This window comes from Corvus hawaiiensis, chromosome 2 (genome assembly GCF_020740725.1).
Source record: "Corvus hawaiiensis isolate bCorHaw1 chromosome 2, bCorHaw1.pri.cur, whole genome shotgun sequence".
NCBI classification, from domain to species: Eukaryota; Metazoa; Chordata; class Aves; order Passeriformes; family Corvidae; genus Corvus; species Corvus hawaiiensis.
The window spans coordinates 117,184,508-117,199,831 of NC_063214.1; the positions used below are offsets into that span (position 1 = coordinate 117,184,508).

At 42.5% G+C, this 15,324-nt stretch overlaps 1 long non-coding RNA gene across 3 annotated transcripts; it reads right to left on the minus strand.

Moving 5' to 3' along the window:
* Positions 1-8,629: 8,629 nt before the first annotated feature.
* On the minus strand, positions 8,630-12,829 carry LOC125318939. 3 transcript variants are annotated; one of them, XR_007200544.1, is made up of 3 exons: positions 11,968-12,829; positions 9,524-11,331; positions 8,630-9,062 (listed from the first exon to the last, which is right to left on the minus strand). It is a non-coding gene; the product is annotated as an uncharacterized LOC125318939 (long non-coding RNA). The 3 variants fall into 3 exon arrangements; XR_007200538.1 differs by having other exon boundaries at positions 9,524-12,829; XR_007200543.1 differs by having other exon boundaries at positions 8,630-9,070; positions 9,524-12,829.
* Between the last annotated feature and the right edge of the window lie 2,495 nt (positions 12,830-15,324).

Consider the following 15,324-nt stretch of genomic DNA (forward strand, 5'->3'; position numbering starts at 1 on the left):
CCTGCAGAGCCCAGTGGCTGTGGGTTTGGGTGGGTATGGCTGTGATCTCTAACTGCTAACCAAGGTGGGAGAGGACCTGCCCTCCCTTGCTGCTGGCTTTGGAGGAGATCAGGAGAGCACAGGCTGATTTTCCCCAAGAATTCATGGTGTGAAATACACCTCTTACTTAACCCACCTCCAGGTTTCCACCCAATCCATTAATACAATCCAGCTGTTCCCCACTGCCTCTTTCCACCCCAGGCCCATCTTGCCTGACCAATGCCAGCTGCCCCCAGCTGGGGTGGGTTTCATGTTGGCAGAGCCTTGCAGCCTTCCTCTCCCCATCTCATCAGTGCTGCTGGCCGGCTCACTCCAAGCAAAATGTGATGCTAGTTCCATGCTCTGGATTGAACTGGGATGCTGGAAATGACTTTGCAGAGCAGGAGAACTTTTTAATTAGTTAAAATTAATTAAATAATTTGGGATTATCACCACTAAGTGTTTCAAATCATCGCAGATGCTGAGGATCAGAAGGCGCAGTGCTGCTGCTCCTCAGCTGACACTGCCACCAAGGTCTTTGCTGTTGTTGACCTGCACCTGCTCATGGGGATTTTGCTGCTTGGCCAACCTAAACAGCAGATTTTGGGTGCCACATCATCTCAATCTTCCTCTTCAGACCAGGTTTGCAAAAGAGCCTTCTCAGCAACTATGGGGTTGCTGAGCAACAGGGTATTGCTGGGCGGGTTGCGGGAGGGCTGCATCTCATTGCCACACACAGAAAGGAAACAACAGACAGGAAAAATCAAAGTTTTGCTGGAAGAGGAGAGGCTCCTGCTCTTCCTGAGCTTCTCAGTAAGCCCTGCCTGGGTCTTGCTGCCTGCAGGGCCCGGATAAGACCTTGGCTGCCACACAGAGCAGCTTTGCGGGACAGGCCGGAAATCAGATCAGGGTGTGGTGCAACCATGATTATTGTTAATAGTATTTTTCATTAATCACATCCAAGATAATCATTAAACTGTTGCCAAATAATCAGTACAGACTTGGTATCAAACTGCTTATCACTTCAATCCCAGTTCAGGCTGGATGTGTGGATTAATAGCTAGAGCAGCTTGACACATTTTCAATTCTTTCAAAACGAAAAATGTGTCTCTTTGAATGCTACCAAACTCACAGCACTTGGGAGGATGCGATCACTTCCTTTTTCTCTGTTTTCCTCCCAATTGCATGTTTATGAAAGAAACATCTGTTTTGAAGTGATCTGCAACAGAAAATTTTTGTTCCAGTTGGATTTGCAATGGACAGCTTGTGTTACAGAGTCTTTTTCTCCCCACCCTTATTCTTTCTCTTTTTCTGTTGCTGAAAGATGAAAGAGAAAGGAAGGGGAGGAGAAAAAACTCAAGCAAACAAACCCCACTGCCCAGACAGTACAAATACAGACAGAGAAAGGGGCCACTGAGGTGTGGGTGGTGTGAAACACCACAGCTGAGCTGGAAGAGAGCGTTTGCACTTCAATTCTCTTTGAGAAGGTTTGATGTTGTGTGTGTATGGATTTTTCTACATTTTGAATCAATGAAAATACTAAAAGAGGGATACAAATTTGACTCTTTTTTTTGTCTCACCAGGGAATAATTTCTATTGTTTGATAAACTTGGATGTAATTAATCTGAAGCATCAATAATCTAGTATATTAGTTATATAAAAATAGGTGTTGTCCTGTATCTGCAGTATTTTTGGATTCTCCCTGACTCCATTCTTCTGCTGCAGAAGAGCAAACCTGTTGCTCTTTGGGAAATCTTTAAATATATTGGAAGGAAGCTAGAAGAAAAAGCCAGTGAGAAGAAAAGCCTCAGGCACTGCAGCCAACAGATAAGGCCAGTTCTAGTTTGTGAGAGGCTGAAATGTCAGTACGAAAGGCCACTGAATGCTATCAGCTGCTGTGGTGTTTGCAGCATTTATGGGAGACCGTGCCAAGCAGCAAAAAGTGTGGAAGAGGATCCTGGATTTTGGTGCATCAGTATCCACAGACAGAAAATGAGACGCAGTAATCTGGAGCCTAAGGGAAAATGATAGTGAAAAGAAAATTGGCTGCACACCAGAACAGGGTGTGCTGGTCACTGCCTGCACAAAGCATGAGGGAAAGAGGCTTGGGAAGGGAACAAAACTCCTCCTCAAGGAGCAGTTGTCCTTGGTGGTGACTTTGCATGGGCTTCTTGACCTCTGGTACAGTCAAGCAGCTCCTTAGGTTGAGTCTGAGTCCACATGAGTGCAACTGAAACACCAGCGCCTGTGTCATGGTTTTCTTTTTGTGATTCTACAACAAAGAAACGAAGTGTCCCTTCCTGGGAAAAAACAAACAAACAAACAAACAAACAGATAAAATCTTCCTATAGAAAGCCAGAAATATATTCACGTCATACAATTTTTCAGAGGGGAGAGACCTACCCACAATATTTTTCTTGGATATGTGCTGTTGGTTCAGCGTCCCAGCAGTTGAAAGGATTAAAAAGAATGCAGACTTTCTGGTGTCATTCAGATTTTTGGTCATCTTCCTCTGCAAGGCAGCAGCAGGATGAAACATGGTCTTCTAAAATAAAAATGGCATGGCAGAGAGACCCTTTTGGAATGGGTTGGCTGTTAAAGAAAAAGAGCCTGCTTTCCAAGACCAAAGTGAAACACATTTAAATATTGGTATGAAAATATTCTTTTTGAACTTGTTACCTGGTAAAGGAAAAACATTTTAAAAAATGCCCTGGAAGAATGAAATATGACAGATATTTGATCCAGTGGCAGACTGCTAGGCTGTAAATTTATCAATCAAACCACAACTTTATTCTTCATACCCATTGTTCGGCTCCATTGGTTTTCTGTCCATCAGACTGGAATCTCTGATTACTAATTTTAATCACCTGTATCATGCCAGCTGTCTTGATGGAACGAAAAACAGTTTGGGAGAAGGATGTGGAGAGTGCTTTGAGTAACCTTGGGAGTGGTTTTGACTGGTACCCAGTGCTAGGACTGGGGAATTTCAGTATGAATTTTAACAGTACAAGTGCACTTTAGGCAGCAACCTTTGTTTTTCCCGCATACCAAAGGGAATGTGTGCCCTATAGTCTTGAATGTTCTTGTAAGGATGCAACTGACATTTGCAGGTGACAATTTTCCATCTTCATAAACAATTTTTGACATTCAGGCATTGATTGCTGTTCAAGTGGGTTCAGAGCTGGTACAGGCAAAGTTCTGCTGTGTCCAGTGCAAGTATGAAGAGGTTCTTAAAAACTGGCAAGTGTATTAATTGGAAGGAAAAATGAATCAAGACATGAAAAGCATTGATTTTTTTTGTATTTTTTTTCATCTCTCTTAAAACCTTGGCTCCTGTTCTCTTCTGGCTATAAATATGGGGTTTTAATGTTTTGGTAACTAGATATTTGACCTAAGCCACCTTCATTCTCTTTAGCCATTTTCTCCCACCAGCATTCTCCTTGCATTTTAGAAGAAATAACAATGAACTGAAGGAGAGTCCTCAAAAGCCCCCCAGGTCTAAGCAGATTTGGTGTCTGAAAAATCTTTTCTACATTTAAGCATTGGTTCTGCAGTGTGAAACAGCATAGACATGAATTTTGGAGGACTCAGGTATATGATTCAATGCTTTATTACATTGGGGTTTGCATGTCTGGTTCCAGATTTTTTAAGATAGGCACCAAAATCTCTGTTAATAAAACAAGGTAAGTGAATCAATTCCTTAAACATGACTTGATCTCAGATGAGGTTCAGCCACAAACTCAAAGAAAACCTGCATATCTCATGCTCCATGGTCAATCCCAGCCTGCCTAAACTCTGTAACATAGCCTATAATGCCTTGGCTCCACTTTAAATTTCGTGTGTTAGCCAGAACTTTGAAAGCTTGTGGCATGTGCTCTGTGTGCTCTAGCACACTGCCAGATTAGGAGGGGGGAAAAAAGAAAGAAAAAAGGTATGCCAAAATCTGAGTTCCAATGGGTTTTTAGCCAAAAAAGGAGACCATGCATATCTTCAGAGGAGAAATACTCCAGAAAACTCCTAGAAAGCCATAGGCAAGAAGTGCCATTTCTTTTCATCAAAGTGGTTCCCTCCACTGCCACTTTATTACTTCTGCCTTTAACCTCCACAGGGGACAATTGTGCATGTCACCCTCCCTTATATCAAGCACTTCTTTTTCTTTAGCACTCTCAAAGTAAATTGGAGATTACTTTGAAGATTCATGTTAGGCAATGAAGTGCGCACACATACTCACGTGCAAACACCTGCACAGGCTCATGAAGGCATCTGTGCTGCTCTTTCTTGCATTTCCAGTGACTTTGTGTCTGCATTTCTGGCAACAAATTAATCTAGAAGTGGAAAATCAAGAAAGGGTTAATTTAAAAAAAAATCAAACTTTGCCTTGTTTGCACTGATTTTGCATCGGTTTCCATGGAAATGGAAGTAGAACAAGCCAAGAGCAGTAGTGTAGCCAACTTCAGCTGCTGGCTTCTAGTTCTTGCTCCTGTTTCCATGGAAATAGATGCCAAATCAGCAAAAAATAAGGTAACTTGTTTTAAGATAGTAGAGTTTTAAAGGCTTGTCCTTATTTAACCTCAATCAGGAAGATAGCTGGTGAGGGGAGGCAGCCAGCAACTCAATGAAAACTTTCAGAGGCTCTTTCAGCAGCTGACTGCTTGTTGAACTCTGGAGAGAGTGAATTCACAGGGCAGCCACCAATCTTCAGAAACATTCTGCAACTTTCCTGCATGTTGTAAATAAAATACATTTTCCTCTTGGCACGGGTAGTCACAGCAGTCTGTGGGAGCCCAAGCTAACATCTCTTTGCATTGCTACCATGCAAGTGCCTCCTTAGGCTGCCTTCGCCTCCCTGAGTTCGGAAAGAGATGTGCTTTTCCCAGCTGCAATATGCAAACTACTCCCATTCCAAAAGCAAAACTTTGTGTCTCAGCCTATGGAGAGAGGAGCAAAGGAGCGTTAGCTGGGGGAATTCCTGACAGTGTTTTACAACAAACACCCCACTTTCTTTTTTTTCCTAATCCACAAAGGTAAAATTTCACTGAGATAAAAAAAGTTGGCCATAACCTTGCTTATAGTAAAATGTGGATGGGAAAGCAGAACTGAATCCAACCAGGAAAAAAAAAAAAAGACTCTGCTGTAATTTCAACAACTTTCATCCAAAACTCATTTTATTAAAATAAACTTTAATAGTAAGTTATTTCAAGGTTGGCTTTTGATCCTCAGCTGTTGCTGTAACGGAACTGTCTGTAGGGAAGAGTATTTCTTGGTGGCAAGTTGTGTGAAGACAGAGATGAGAATCCCATCCTGGGCCCCATTTTTCTTTGAATTGCTCTTAAATTGGGATCGTTGCCAGCTGTCCTCAACCTCTCTCTTTCCCCACAACCCCTTTGCTTACATGTTCCTTAGGCATCTCTTTAATAAGCTGCAAAGACACCCTTAGACAAGGGATCATGTCACAGGCCACTTGTGGCCCCTTTTTTGGTAGCAGAATATATCTGGAAGCTGTAAGTGTGGGTATATGTTTTAAAAAAAAGTTCTTGGCTGGCATTTGTGGTGAAGTAAATGCAATTCTAATGAGGCATTCCTTCATTTGCAGCATTACATTTTTGCTTTTAGGGACATAAAATCTGCTCTTGCAAGGGCACGTGCTTTGCTTCACACACGAAGAATATTCCCTCAGGCTGCTGGGTGAGTAAATAAATGAAAAGTGCAGGCCAACCTAATTTTAAAGAAGTGCATCAGGTCTAGACTGGGGCCTCACAGTTGTTAATTTTAGGTATTACAAGGAATGTGCTCATTTTCTGACTGGTTTCTGTGGATCTTCTTTGAAGAAAACCCAAGAAACATCAAGCCCTTCAAGAAATTGCCAAAAAAGATAGAAATTTTTGCATAATGAACACTTAAACACATGGGAGGTTTTTTCCTTTTCTTTTTTGACAGCACACATTGTCTTAAAATTCATGGAACTTTCTCCAGTTGCTCTATCAGACATTTATTGCTGCTGTTGCTGCCATTATGTGATTTCTTTGAAGCGGCTTTTGAGCTGTTGAGGTCCTGTTTGAGGGGGGAGCCCAGTGCTGTGTTACTTATGATGCTCCATGACATTTCACTAGTATTTCCCCTGGAAAAGCTTTAGCCTCTTCCGTAGTGGCAAAAAAAATATCAGGGAAGCAATGGAAAGCCAACTCACACATTGCAAGGAGGGTGGGGGAGGTGGAGGTGAGAGCACCCCTGCTCCCCAGGTGTTTGTAATTCAGCTTTCAGTGTACTTTTTTGGACACTCCATTACACAACAGTTCATCATCGTCGAGGCTTGCAGCAGTGCTTCCAGGCCTCCAGGTCCCTAACCTGCACAAACGTCATCCCCTCCGGCTCTCCGTGGTTAAATCACATTGGGAGGAAAAACGGGAGCTGTTAGCCAACTCTTCTGCAAGCAGCTCAGAGCACCATGGTACAACTCAAAGGATCATGAGAACAAACTAGAGAACAACAAGTTGTGGAGCCAAAACCAAGAGAAAGCAAAAAAAGAGGACAAGGTCTGACATGAGGTGCATGCGGCGAGAAATGACACACGTGCGCTTTTCTGTGAGTTTCATAACTTTGGCAGATCCCTGGATTGTGCTGACAGCTCTGTCCTGGGAATCCAGCTCTTCCAGCCCACCTGGCCCTGCTGCTGGCCCTGCCCTGGCGTCCCCAGGAGGCTCTGGCAGGTGGGTACAGAACAAGGCGTGGCAGGAGGGGTGGAGCTGTTCCAAGCAAGCACAGGCTGTCCTCTGCTTTTCCTGCAAAGTGCCTGCTCCCAGAGCACAGGCTGCTGCCATCAGGAGGGAATATCTCACTGGGGAAGTGCAGCAGCAGCAGCAGCCATCAGGTGCTTGCCATGGGTGCAGGGGGATGCCATGCTGGGAAACTCCCTCCTCTGGGCTCTGGTCAAAAGTCACTGTACATGAAAACCTCCTCTCAGAGGCACTTGGCAAAGCTGGATGGTGATTGAATAATTTGTAAAAACCCAATCACTCCATCCCTGCTGGTTCCCCGTGCTGGGCAGGGGGAGGTGGAAAGACAGAATGTGGGGCTGCTGCTACCTCCTGTGGCTGACACCCCAGGGTGCTCCTGTCCTGATCCCTGAGCTTGGCAAGACCTCCTCTCTTCTTGGCTCTGGTCTCAGGTTATCACCCATCTCAATTCCAGCTCCATCCCTGAGATCCTACTTGCTCTCCCAACTTTTTGGGGCAAGCCAGAGTGGACATGCATGGCACCTTGACCTGTGAGAGCCCCTTCTGCAACTGAGGTTAGCAAAGAGCAAATGTGAGCAGTGAAGCAGCACAACTGCTTTGCTCCAGAGCTCAGCCTTGGCTGGGACATGACCTTTGTTCAGCCATCTCACCAGTGGACTCTTAATGCTTGGGAGTTTTCTCAGTGTCTGCAAAATTTCTTAGGTTAAAGTCTAATTTGTCCTTCAATCACAGAGTCATGTCTTTTTTTTCCCCCTCCTTCATCCATGACTAGATAAGGCTGCCTTGTGTATGGCTTGCATCATGTACCTGTACAGCTTTCTTTATTTTATGTTATTGTTTGTACTAATGATTTTAATCATGGTGGTTTTTGCTTTGGAAATGGAGGGTCTGTAGCTTTCACAGCACAGATGGGAGATAAAAGCACCATAATCACAGAGTGGGATCAATGAGACTTTTTCCAGGAAGCTGCTAAAGGCATTATTTGGCATTAACAAAGAAAGGGATAATTAGAAAATAGGCAGAGAAGCCTTTATTCCTGTAATTAATTTCCAAGTTGGAAGTTCCCTAGTGCTCTTCTGTTCAAAAGTGACAGCATATGAGCCATTGCAAAGGAGATGTGTATTAATCATAAAGCAGAAACGGGGAGGAAATTGAAACCTGTGTTTCCACCGACTTTGAAAAGAAAAAAACTGCTGCCTGGAGTTAATGTGTATTCTGACTGTATGTGAAGAAAAAACAATTATAAATAGTTATTGACATTACATGAAAGGTAAGAGGAGGATGTAGCCAAACTTGGTTTCCTGGGAGACTGGGCAGTCCTCTCCAGAGAGAAAAAAATAATACTCAGGAGTCACTTTGATAGCTTGAGGCTGTGCTTGTGTTTGCAGCTGCTTTTTTCTGCACTAATTTCCTACAATTACTATCAGCCCCAGTGATGGCCACAGTGATGGAAGAAGTGTTCAGCAAACTTCCTCTGCCTCCCTTCGTTTTAACACTGTCAATACTGTTTCTGAACAAGAGTAAGTGGCTCTGCTTTAGGAATGCCAGCAGCCACAGCCGTCTTGCTTACTGCCTTGCTCCCATCTGGATCTTCAGCTTTTTAACAGGCAAACTGAGCATATTCCCCCAGGGTAAGATTGAAAATTAGCAAAGGAAGAAGGCATGCACAGCTTCCTGTATGGTTTTTTCCCTTCTGTCCCCTAGTCTGTGGCTGTTATCCCCATCACCACGTCCACAGCTGTGGATTTGGTGCAAAGTGCCCAGCTGGTGAAGGCACTAGCCCTGCTACAAGGGTGAGGTTGGAGAGCTCTAGCACTGGTGTTTTTACTCAGAAACACTGAAACCCCTCAAGACAGCTGGTGTTGCACACAGAGACACATATTTATTTTTTATTTTATATTTTTTTAATATGGACAGCTTTACAATTATTTTTTTTCTTTCAATCTGGGTTGAACTGATATTGTTGGCTTTGTATCATGGGTGGCTTGGCTGATGCCTGGTGTAGGTGAAGGTAACACTCATGGTGCCTCCTCACACCATGAGGAATTCACAGCCTGCACACACTTGCAAGTTCCCATTTGTGCAGTTTTGGGGTTGACTGTAGAACAATCGTGCCTTCAGCTGCAATGTAGCATGTATGTATTTATATATACCATCATTCACATGGCAAAATTTTGCATGTGCACACACGCTCTCTTTGTAATGATTTTCTCACTTATTTGCGCATGAGGTTGGTTGGGTCTCTTTGCTTACATTCCTCTTCAGCTTTCTCCAACTCTAGACCTTCAGGCAGGTGAACCTGGCATCTCACTTTACAACTGGATCAAAAAAAAAAAAAAAGCATAAAGGTAAGCAGATTACATACAGGTTCTATATGGCTTTATTTTTTCAGAGTTCATTCAAGGACAATCCTTCTTTTAGGTCCCATTCCTAAAGTTTCTTTGCCTAAAGCAGAAAAATATGTACATGAGCTTATCACAGAGCTATACCCAGCATTTCACAATGTGCAGCTGGCATTTGCTGATGGCAGCACTGGTGGAGAGCTCTGTGTTTCCCAATGCATGGAGAGAGTGTTTGAAACAACAGTTTTCTTTTCTATTGTTAATTTCCATATTCTGTTCTCATTGCAGGAGCTCCAACAGTTTGCTCTCAAGCAAGTGATGCTATTTAAATTCTCCTGGAAATACTTCTTACACATGCAGGAACAAAAAAAAAATGATCTGCATGTCCCTGGCAGAAATATCTTCTGAAACCGCTAATGGTTTTCTTACCTCACAACTATATCCATGGAATGTTCCTGCATTTACCATTCCAAATCACTGCAGTGATGGCTTAAGACAGACAAGCTGCTGTTCTCCTTCCAATGAAATGATTTTCTCCTGATGTATGTCCTTCAGTCCCATTTTTGAACATAATCTGGGAAAATCACCCCAATCAGTGTCAGTAGTTAGTCTTTGGCCAGTGGTTGTAAAGCAAGTTTTCTTTTTCTTTTATCCATTTATCTCTTCAGAGAATAAAGTTTATTATCTTTCACAGAAAAAACTTTAAAATTTTAATTGTGTGAATCCTTTTAGAAGGCAGCACTAATTATTTTTGATTTATAATTATAAATCAAGTTTGTAGAAAGGCATACATATGAATGTTAAGTACCTAAAATATCTTAAGAAAGTACAGAATAAGATAAACAAAAAAGGCTCCTAAATTACAATTTTCCAGAACATTTAGATTTCATACTAACACAGGCAAAAATACTTGCTTAGAATACAACTTGAAGATGTGACAGGACACAATGTCATCCTTTTACAGCCCACGTAAGATATGTTATGATGCACTGCAGTCACTGCAAAACAAAAAACTTCAAAGACAACTTAGTAATACCTTGATTAATGCAAATTTTGTGAAACATTCAAAAGGATATTAACATGTACTCAAATTTCATCCCTCGTTGGCAAATGTAAATGTAGCATTTGGCTAAATAATTGTCAGAACTTCCACATTCAAAATGTTTCAGTAGTTGATTAAACTGCAGAATTAACTTTTGTGTAAATCTTCCTGAACCTTTTGATTAGCTTCCCAATTGTCACTGGAAATTTATCATAAAAATTACAGTAGCAAGCTGAAAATTATTTGAACATCCCTGGAGCTAAGAGTCAACTAAATTGAAACCTTTTTAGTGATTGCTCTGTTCTTACTCTTTGCTCCTCCAGAAGACAGAGCAGCATTTTGGCTTGTCCTAGAAAGGAGTCCAGCTTGACTGCAGGCAATTCCAGCCTATGAAGAGACCCAAAATAGACACCTGGCTCATTCCCAAGCCATAGTTTCCAAGTGAACCAGCTCCCAGCTCAGTCTCAGCGATCTCTCACTCACACAGAGACAGACTCTGCTGCGCCATTCATGCTCAGCAGTGTGTTAGTCCTCAATTAATAACACAGGCTACACCCAGAATCAGGCATTTATTCTCTGTCAATAGTTTTAAGACAATCTAGATCTCCAAAATGGCCTTTCTTTGTGGAGATAGACCTCATTTGCTCTAAGCCCTCGACTGTGGCTGTCCTATTTAGGCTCTGTTGGACTATCAAAAAATCCTCTCTTTCAGCCCAAGTTATCCCAGTGCTGCCCTGGCCGGCAGCACAAGGAGGTCTGTGTGGGAAGCGCAGTCCATGGGCTGTCCCAAGGTGCTCCCACCCTGTTCAGAAGATCTGACACAACTTCACTGATTATTAGCAAGGTATTTTGGGCTTCTGAGCAAGAAAAAAAATCATTTAAATTCGTGGTTTTCTTTGCTGTGAAAGGGAAATTAGTTTCTTACCCACTCCTCCTTCCAGACCGGGATATGACTCAGATCCTGATAGTTTAAGGATGATCAGAGCCGATACTGGATTTCTTTTGTGAGATGTGTTGTAGCTGTACTAAACGCTGAGGATAAAATTACCTTCTGCTGCAGTCTGCTGCTGCTGGAAAACAAGCAGGACTTCTTCCTGTAGACTGACTCTTACGTAGCTGGAGGTAGATTGCTTTTCATCTGGACTCCAGTCAAATTCACAGTTTTAGGACTTCCCATCTAATGCAATCTAAAATTCTTGTAAAAATACCAAAAGAAACATACTTGTGCAGCTTTGATAGTGCTGATAACTGGGCAATGTACATCATGGGCAGTCACTTCAGAAAGGTTTATGTTTCTGCTCAGCTTCCAAATGAAAAGTATCACAAGGAAACATGGGATTATTTGTGGTGCTAAAAATGCGTATTTTTGAGGGTCTCTGGTTTCCTGTGGCACCTCATCCTTAGGGCACTTCATTGTGAACCTGCTGGCACACATCCTTTTCCCAAGCCCAAAGCCACCTGGCAGCTACAGCAGGAAGAATGAAAAGCAACATCCCACTTTCAACGGTAAATTCTCAACCTATGCATGATTTGTTGTAACAATCTGCCTGTTTGCTCTCCTGCAGGGATAAATTACTGGTGTCTGGACTATGCTGTAGAAGCAGAAAGATTTCATAATAATCCCTAAGCTTATACTCCAAAGCACAAAGGTTTCTCCTTTATTTTAAAGCATGGGAATATCTAAAGCAATATTCTCCCCATGCAGACTTAAAATAGTTTTGAAAGCCAAAGTCTTATTTGGCCTCTGACATTGCCTTTAACTTAAATTAAATACACAAACACGCATCTTATAGAAAAAAACATTACAATAATAATTATTCATTTTCAGTACCTGGCTTAAAATACTTTGCAAGTTCATTGATGTTTCAGATGGCTGGAACTGAGCACAGTCTGAACCCCAGGTATCTCCTGAGGCATTTCAAGTACTATATCCCAAAGCAGAGCAGTCACTAGTGTTGTTTGCTTTTGAAAATCTTGACATTTCTGTTGGCTAGATCCCTTAGCTCCAGGTAATACACAGCAGAAATGAACTGCCCCTCTATACACATGCTCATGCCTTTTTTAAATGATATTTTAAATGTAAATAACTCCCTGAATACTCGAGGTTCAATCAGCACACAGTCCTTATACGTAGGACGCCTCAAGATGGCACTCTTGAACTGCAGAGTTTTTCAGGGAGGCTGATTATGAGTTTCTTGCAAGGCAGGGGGAAAAAAAAAAAAAAAAGAAAGAAATGCAATGGTGAGTGTGAACCTGTGCAGGAATAACCAGAGAAAATATCGAGTAGAACAGCAGTATCAGACTAAGGCGTGAAAACCTATCAGAGTTCACATGGCAAAATGTACTTCAAAGCACGGGTTATTATAAAAATTAGGGTTGACAAACCCCCCAAATTTTGTGAACAAATCCACAGTTTTTTTGAAGCTTCATCCAGTTTTTTATCTTGCTCACCATCCCCTATTCACTGCTTCCTTTTCTCTCACTGAAGGTGTTTTGATGTTACCTCATGAGTATCCTGGGGCTGGCTGAGGTGCTGCTCATGTTTGGTACAGATGTGAGGCAGAACACACTTATGTAGGATATTTTTGCCAGTGGGATGTGAATAAAGGATGGTGAGCAGGAAAAAACCTGGATGAAGCTTTGGTCTACAGACCACAGGTAGAATTCTGTGGTCTATAGAGGCTGTGCCTCTCAGTTCCTCCTTCCATCGCCTCCCTCCATGGAACAGTGGCTGTACAGATCTGTGACAAGAGACCCTGATGCCTCCTCCCTGGCTGTTCCTGCTTTCTCCTGCAGCACAGGGACAGAGGGAGGAGGCCCTGATGTCCCTGAGCTCGGAGAGGGACGAAGGACACCTTCCTGCCCTTCATTTGGGTGCTGCATCTCTCACCTACTCTTCAGACGTCGTAGCATCATTCCCTGCAACTCCACTGGTCTCCTGGGTGGGAATCCTGCATAGAACTGTGTCAGCATTGCCTGGGGGTTGGATGGGGCTGCTGTACCATGGCTCCCAAGCAGTTCTAGAGCAGCTGGCTCCAACCAGGCACTACGGTGGGTGGGGATAGGCTGGCACCAGCTGGTCATCAGCCCTGTCCCATGGGGTAAGGGGGACCCAGACTTGTGTGAAAGAGGAGCTGGGAAGGGGGTCATCAGCTCCCAGGCCTCCTAGAGCCTTTCTCTCCCTCTTCATCTTCCTCTTCCTCCATAAGAGGAAGTTTTGTGGGATTCAGAGAAATGCAATAGGAAGCAGCCATGGGAGGGAGGATGAAGGCCATGGGGGACCTACCCTGGCTTACAAAGACTTTTTGGTGTTTTTCTACCATGGCATTTGCCTTCCCTGCCACAGCAGTTTTTCTCAGGTGTTGCTTCTCTCCGTGTTGGCTTTGGTGGCTGTGTCCTGGCAGGTCGGGGTCACAGCTGGCACCCTTCCAGCCCACCAGCCAGCCTGCCTTGCTGGCCACATTGGAGCCACCACACTGGAGCCAGCTGTGGATCGCTCTTACAAAATCATCTGCTGACTCACCCTTCCCTTGCTTGCCTAAGTGAAATCATGCCTGCCTTTAAAAATCTCATTGCAGCATTACATGAAACGTTTATCCACTTCTTTCACTGTCATGAACTGCTTCAGATAAGCAGCTGTGAGGTTTTTGGGAAAGATAATGCGTTTTTTTTCTTTGCTCCAGGGTCTCTGAAATAGGCATTACTTCTTCTCTGCTTGCTGATATAAATATGAATCTGTTGAATCACTGAGGCTGTTCCTGGAGATGCTGGGAACTTGCCTTCTCCATTGCAATGTAGACTCAGACAGATGTCTCTGGGCCAGGTTTGGTTTAGGGACCAGCACTATGAGAATTTTCAGTTGCTGTGCCAAGATTGGAGGCATTATTTACGTGCACCCTATTTTGCAGAGCCAGTGTCATGCATTGAATCCTTGTCCAAGCCAGGCTCTGGCACAACAGGGAGATTAGCTACCCAAAGCAAGAGCCTGATGAGTGATGGATTTGAGAGATGGACAGACAGGTAAAAAATGAGTGGAATTTTGTTCAGGTTGAGCCAAACAACAGAAGTGTGGGGTTTTTTTTTTCTTTTTACTACATTTTGATCAATACGAGTTTTGGGGTTGCTTCTGATTTCATAACTTTTTATTCAATGTTTGTTTTAATTCTGATTCACCTGACACTTTAAATTAGGTTCATTTTTAATTGAGAAAAACCTGTATATGTTGAAGGTTCTGATGTTTCCCAAATTTAACAAAGAGAAAGCTGTTTTTTCAGAAGGAAACTATTTCAATATGACTTTAAGGAAAATACTACCTAATTTTTTCTTTAGGAGAACCTACTCGCCAATCATGATAAATCTTATTTATTTCATTTTGTGATGATTATTAAAACAGTATTGAAACCATGCTTTGGTAAGTGATATACTACTGCACCTTGGTTTTTCAAACACAGCCATGTCATGGGGCAAGAAGACAGTTTAGGACTTGGTGTTGCATCTCTCCTTTTGAGGTGCTGCATCTCTCACTTTCCTATTGTTTTCTTCTGTCATTTGAATTGCTTTGTATGCTTGGTCCTGTGACATCTTTAGAATGTTTTCTACAGCTTAAGTAGATCCTCAGAAACACCAAAAGCTGTGTAGAACTCATGCAAGTGTACAATTCATCAGTTCAGAAAGGTACAAATAAAGACGTTTAACAGCCTGCCATGTGAAAAGCATCATTTTTCTATCACTCCTGTTACACTGGTCATTTTCAGACCTTATGTATTTACATAACTCCCATTTCTTTCTGATGTGAATAAATTCTGGTTTGAGTTTTTTTGTTGTTTTTTTTTTTCACATACAACACCCTCTAAAAATGAAAACAATCTTTGAGCTTTGTACTGGAATTTTTTACTTTCACTAGCTGCAAGATGAAAACTAATGCTACCCTCTGTCTTAGGTTGGGATACTGATTTGCAGAACTTCTCATTGGAGGAGATGGTAGATATTTTTAAGTTGTGCTTGCTCTTTAATGTGGAGAGCCATCTCTGAGAAAAGTTTGCAAGATCAGGCCCATGGTCATCATTTAGTCAAACTGCATAATTCTTAGGTCTTTTAATCTTTTCTCATAAATCAATCCTCCAATCCCCTTAGTCGTATTTGTTGCTCGTCTCTGAATTCCTTCCAATTTTGCAATTTACATTATAAT